The 5923-nt window shown below is 41.9% G+C and overlaps 2 non-coding genes across 2 annotated transcripts; both read left to right on the top strand.

Annotated features, from left to right (window-relative positions):
• The first annotated feature begins 410 nt into the window (after positions 1–410).
• Positions 411–484, top strand: TRNAN-GUU (transfer RNA asparagine (anticodon GUU)). The gene has a single exon. It is a non-coding gene; the product is annotated as a tRNA-Asn (tRNA).
• Positions 485–3839: 3355 nt separating this feature from the next.
• On the top strand, positions 3840–3912 carry TRNAV-CAC (transfer RNA valine (anticodon CAC)). Its single transcript has one exon. It is a non-coding gene; the product is annotated as a tRNA-Val (tRNA).
• Positions 3913–5923: the final 2011 nt, after the last annotated feature.

Genomic DNA, 5923 nt, shown 5'->3' with positions numbered 1-5923 from the left:
GGCTCCAGCTCCGGAGTTAACCTCGAAGTTGGTAAAAGAAGGCACAGGGACTCCAACCCCAGAGTCTTTTTTGTTGTTGTTACTCTTTTTTGTGGGGGGGGGGGGAAGGAGGAAAATTAGGGAAATAAAGGAGGAAACTTAGGAAAAATGGGAGAATTATTGACAAGCTGCCGGCTTCCCGTCTCCGTCGTGACCACTAGACACAAGGTTACTTTAGGCATTAGGACACTAGGAATTATCATCATCAGGAAAAGATCATCAAGGCAAATGGGGGGACCTTCGACAAGCCGCCGGCCTCCTGTCCTCATCGAGGCCACTATTAGTAGCTCTCAAATAAACTCAGATAATTATTACACTTCGATATCTAAGTAATTCCGCCTTATTATAAATTTGTTTAGTCCGTTTCTCGAGCCTCCGTGGCGCAATTGGTTAGCGCGTTCGGCTGTTAACCGAAAGGTTGGTGGTTCGAGCCCACCCGGGGGCGATTATTTAGGCCAACTCTAGGGGTTGACCTCAGACAAGACCGACATAACACACTTGACAGCGATGTCACACTTGGCCCCGTGATCCAGCCCGTCCTCCTCAAGTCTGCCAACGTCAACAAACTCTCGCGCGTAAGTGACCTTATCCTAACACAACAGAGAACGGCACAGTGTCAACGTCGCGACCCATCCTCCTGTTTACACAGTAGTTGTTGTATATGCTCCATAGTACAAACGTTGACGTACTAAGTCATTACATAATAGTACTTACTGATCACTTTATTGTCTGAAGTCTTAATTATAGACTGTCTTTATAGTCTGAAGTGAAGTATATAGTACTAATCACTTTATAGTCTGAAAAAATAAAGCTAAATAATATATATAAATTCCAAGGTCTAGTATAGCACACATATGTACGATATAAGGCCTCAAATAGCGTGTATTAGGCCTAGCTAGGATGGTTCAGTTAGTTAAGGTTGTCTTTGCAACATAAATATAAAACCTTTTCCGGTTTGTCTTAATTCAATAGTACAAATTTCTACTTTCTAATAGCGTTGTTCGTCGATATATTAACTTTGGTCCTCACCGTTACTATAAGTACTACCAACACAAGAGGATGGGCTGCAGTTTCACGAGCCGCTACCATTTTCTTGTACGACAATTGTTGGTCTTGGGAAGAGTATTCGTCAAAAGGCGCCGTTCTATTAGGAGGACGGGTTGAACATCTACATACCGAGTTTTGGCGGCATAACACAACAATTTAGAAAATAATATATAATTATAAACAGCCTCCCAGTCTTTCGGAGCTCATCAACAGTTTAATATGTGTAAAGTCGCCAAAGATTGAGATAATATGTTCGTAAGTACTTGCGTAACTGACTGATGAATCTGGGTCCAGACACTAAATATAATTCTTATGCTTGGAATGTTTACATGCAAGAAGAGTTGCTATAGACCTCAACAAAGACGACAGATCAGCCTCCAGGGCTGAGTGGATCCCATACTTATCCTGTAGACCCCATGTATACCTATCCTGTGAGCGTTAGTGCCTCCAATACATGTCCTGTTCATGAGTGGTAGTGAACCCATACCCATCGTGTGCAGCAGTGATCACATACCCATGCTATGATGTATGTCATACGCAGCTGGCTGTGCTATGATGTATGTCATACGCAGCTGGCTGTGCTATGATGTATGTCATACGCAGCTGGCTGTGCTATGATGTATGTCATACGCAGCTGGCTGTGCTATGATGTATGTCATACGCAGCTGGCTGTGCTATGATGTATGTCATACGCAGCTGGCTGTGCACAGTAGCCATGATGTGCGCATCACATGCGCAAGATCAGTACGTACTGGTGCGTTACTGCGCAGAAACACTGATACTTTTATTTATGAAGAAAATATTACCAATTATAATATTATAAAAGATGTATAAAATATATCATCCAAATAATATGAGCAATAGAGTGGCGTAGTGGAAGCGTGCTGGGCCCATAACCCAGAGGTCCGTAGATCGAAACTACGCTCTGCTACGGAATTGTTTTAATGTATTAATAATGGTTTTTCATTACAAATGTAGGTACATAGCAGTGTCTTGCTACCCCCTTCAATATAAGTAATTACAAATTACAGGTTGAGCTAGCTATATGTTAAAAAATAAAGGTACAATAACGAATGTGGGAGATTTGTACCTGAATTTACCTGTCCCTAGTGTCCTCGACGGATAGTGGAAGCCATCGGCTTATCAAAGATCCCCCCCCCCCATGGTTCATGAGGATTGTTTCTGTTTGGATTTTGAACTAAAGTAATGTCTTGGTATTTAGCGACTTCGTCGGTAAGACAATTCCTTGGGATAACCCTTGTTTATAGTTTAGTTCATCTAATATGCACCCCATACCCGTCCTGTGGGCGGTAGTGGGAAGAGTTACAGAGGCACATAATCAGGGACTCAGGGACTGAACCCCACAATTTATTTACCTGAGCAAGTTAATCTTGCTGAGAGAGTTACAAAATTCAATGCACATCATCACATCAACAATGGGCTCGAGACCGCCCACAAGTACAGGTTCTAAATTAAGCAACTGACATGTGGAGAGCCCTAGAGCGAGAAACATTTGTACGCTAACCTCTGTGTTACGGAGGCTACGCTCTCTAAAACCTTACAAATATTTCCTCCCGCTTCTTACCGCTCGCTCCCGCCATCGAAAGCCCTAAAAACACTTCCTCCCACTTCCTCCCGCTCTCTGAAGCCTTAAAAATATTCCCTCCTGCTCTCTGAAGCCCTAATAACACCACCTCCTGTTTCCTCATGAAGCACATACCTTACAAATACTTCCTATTGCTTCCTACCACTGGCTCCTGCTCTCTGAAGCCCTAAAATCATTTCCTCCTGTTTCCTCCCGTTCGATCCCGCTCTCTGAAGCCTCACAAATTTTTTCTCCTGGTTCCTACCACTCGCTCCCGCTCTCTGAAGCACTAATAGCAATTCCTTCCGCTCTCCGAATCCCTAAAAAACGTTCTCCTATTTCATCCCGCTCTCTGAAGCCTTAAAAACACTTCCTCCTGCTTCCTCCCGTTTTCTGTTGCCCTAAAATCACTCTCTCCTGCTTTTTCCCGCTCGCTCCTGTTCTCTGAAGCCTTAAAAACACCTACTCCCGCACTCTGAAGCCTTAAAAATACTTCCTACTGCTTCCTCCCACTCTCTGAAGCCCTAATATCACTTCCTTCTGCTTCCTATAACCAATGTTCCAGAGACGTGTAAATATTTCATTCAAAATTACCTGCTACCAGAATTTTTTGCCCAATATCCCCAGTTTGCTAACTGTAGGTAGTACCTAAGTGATTATAAGCTATCCAGCGCTATCCATGGGGGGGGGGGCGGGGTGCACGACAAACATCAATTGTGACACTAGCTCTCCACATATGTCAGTTGCTTAATTTAGAAACTGTACTTGTAGTCAATCGCGAACCCATTGTTGGTGTTACGACGTATATTGAATTTTGTAACTAGCTCATCAAGATTGTAACTTGCTTAGCTAAATGAATTGTGGGGTTCAGTCCCTGAGCCCATTATGTGCCTCTGTAACCCCTTCCACTACCGCCCACAAGATGGGTATGGGGTGCATCATAAGTGAACTAAACTAAACTAAACCTCTCATGTTATCGTGACGTCACACACCCCGTACACACATAAAACAGGATTTTCTCTCTAGTTTCGTTATTAAACCTTTTATAATTTATATAATTACTCAAGCAATGTGTTTTGATCATATTATATCGCTGAAGAAAAACTGTGCATCTTCGGTAGCAATTACCCGGATTTGGTCCATATAATAACAGGTCACTATACTTCAGGTTTCCGTAGTGTAGTGGTTATCACGTGCGCCTCACACGCGCAAGGTCCCCGGTTCGATCCCGGGCGGAAACATTTGACTTTTTAAATGTTTGTTTTCATACCCCATTGGAATAAACTAAAAGAGCTAAAATTAATAACAAAGTATATTGACAATATTTATTAAATCATAAAACTTATGCCATTTTGTAATATGTTAATATTGCATTACACTAATTATTAATATTGAGGGTCATACAAGTATGTATTGTGGAGCAGAGTGGCGCAGTGGAAGCGTGCTGGACCCATAATCCAACTAGAGGTCCGTAGATCGAAACTACGCTCTGCTACAGTCTAATTTTTCCTACCATAACAAACCAAATGGCCGGGGAGGATTTACTGGGCGCAATTCCTTAACTGTAGCCTCTGTTTAACTCAACAGTAAAATGTGTACTTGGATGTAACAACGATTCTTCGCGGCAGGGGATCGTATTCCAGGGACCATAGGATTAAGGACTTGCCCGAAACGCTACGCGTACTAGTGGCTGTACAAGAATGTAACAACTCTTGTATATATCTCAAAAAACAAAAACAAAATGAAATGTTTATATCTTTAATAAATGCAATCCATTCTCCTGTACATTTTGTAATTAAGTAGAGCACCGAACATATAAATTAAATATTGACGTAATAGACAATTACATAGTAGAATTTGGTACTATTCACCATATAATTCAGAAAAAAATATAGCTAAAATCAAACAGATATATTCCAAGGCCTAGTATGACACATATGTACTATGTTTGGCCTCAGTTAGCATGTATTAGACCTTGGATGGTAAGTTAGGTTAGGTTTTATGAGCAACAAATACAAAGGTTCGGGCCGACCCTGCCCGTAACGCTTTGGGCAATAGTGGCTTTAGACATTGTATGTCCTATCACTATCTTTAAATCCAACAACATGTTTGTATCTCACCTTGTATGTATGTACTTTACCTGAATAAACATTTTATTTGATTTGACAAAACCTTTGCCGGTTTATACAAATTTAATAATACCAAATTCTACTATCCAATTGTCCATTACATCAATATATGTACGATGGAGGATGGATGTGTTGCTTATAGGCACTGCTATTAATATATCATAAGCTCCTACATAGATTTTGTAATGAAGTAAGGGCGAAGAGGTAGAACGGCTTATTGACAGAGCTCGGGTGCATATTGGGGGAATTGTGTAAAATTCTGGTTTGTGTCTCGGAGAGGCTGCAGGATCCAAGTAAGGTCAGTAGAACTTCTGGTTGCAATTCTTTTCCCATGTCTTAGCTCAGTCGATTAAGGCAGCGTCTGGGATGCTCTCGGACGTAGGTTCGAACCCTCATCACGGCCCTTGTGGATTTCTCCTACATAGATGTTATTACTGGACGGTTGTCTTAGGTTTGCAATTTATATAAATGCCGATATTTCTTAAAGTATTACAATTCGGCGGACACCGACTAGGCTATGACGCTCCCCTACCCAACATGACTCATCTTGGAAAGCTGGGCGAGGCTAGTCCCACCAAGTGTCTGGTCACCATCCTCGGATAAACATTCTATTTTATAGATATAGGTTATATAAATATATAGGGGGTACCATCTTTGGTTGTGTTTATAGGACCCTCGACCTCGAAGAAGACGACATGCAGCATCCGGGGAAGCCTTGTGGGGCACCCGCGTACACATTGTCTTTTCATACCATCCCCTATATTTTTTATTTTGTCATTTTATTTTATTTAAAATGTCATTACACAAAAAGGGTTACAACATTGGTTACATTCAAAGTACAAGACTTCTTATTACAGGTTGTAGAGTTCCTCCAATATATAGTTTTGTGTTAACTAATACTATTACATATATATTATTACCTATATCTTCTAGTCGTAGTAGTAGCAGACATTCGTCAGTCTCAGGAGACTATGGAGTTGCGCTCTGGTTGTCGGTCTGGAGTGGCCTCTCCAGGGCACAAAGCCAGGGTAGGTTGATACGGGGGAGAAGCTGTCAACCATGCAGCAGGTCCCCCCCCCCTCTCCACGGCGCCGAAAGTCTCCAATGGAAAGGCAAACGCCAA

Source organism: Procambarus clarkii, chromosome 9, assembly GCF_040958095.1.
Source record: "Procambarus clarkii isolate CNS0578487 chromosome 9, FALCON_Pclarkii_2.0, whole genome shotgun sequence".
Lineage (NCBI taxonomy): Eukaryota > Metazoa > Arthropoda > Malacostraca > Decapoda > Cambaridae > Procambarus > Procambarus clarkii.
This window is presented reverse-complemented; position numbering and strand designations above follow the sequence as displayed.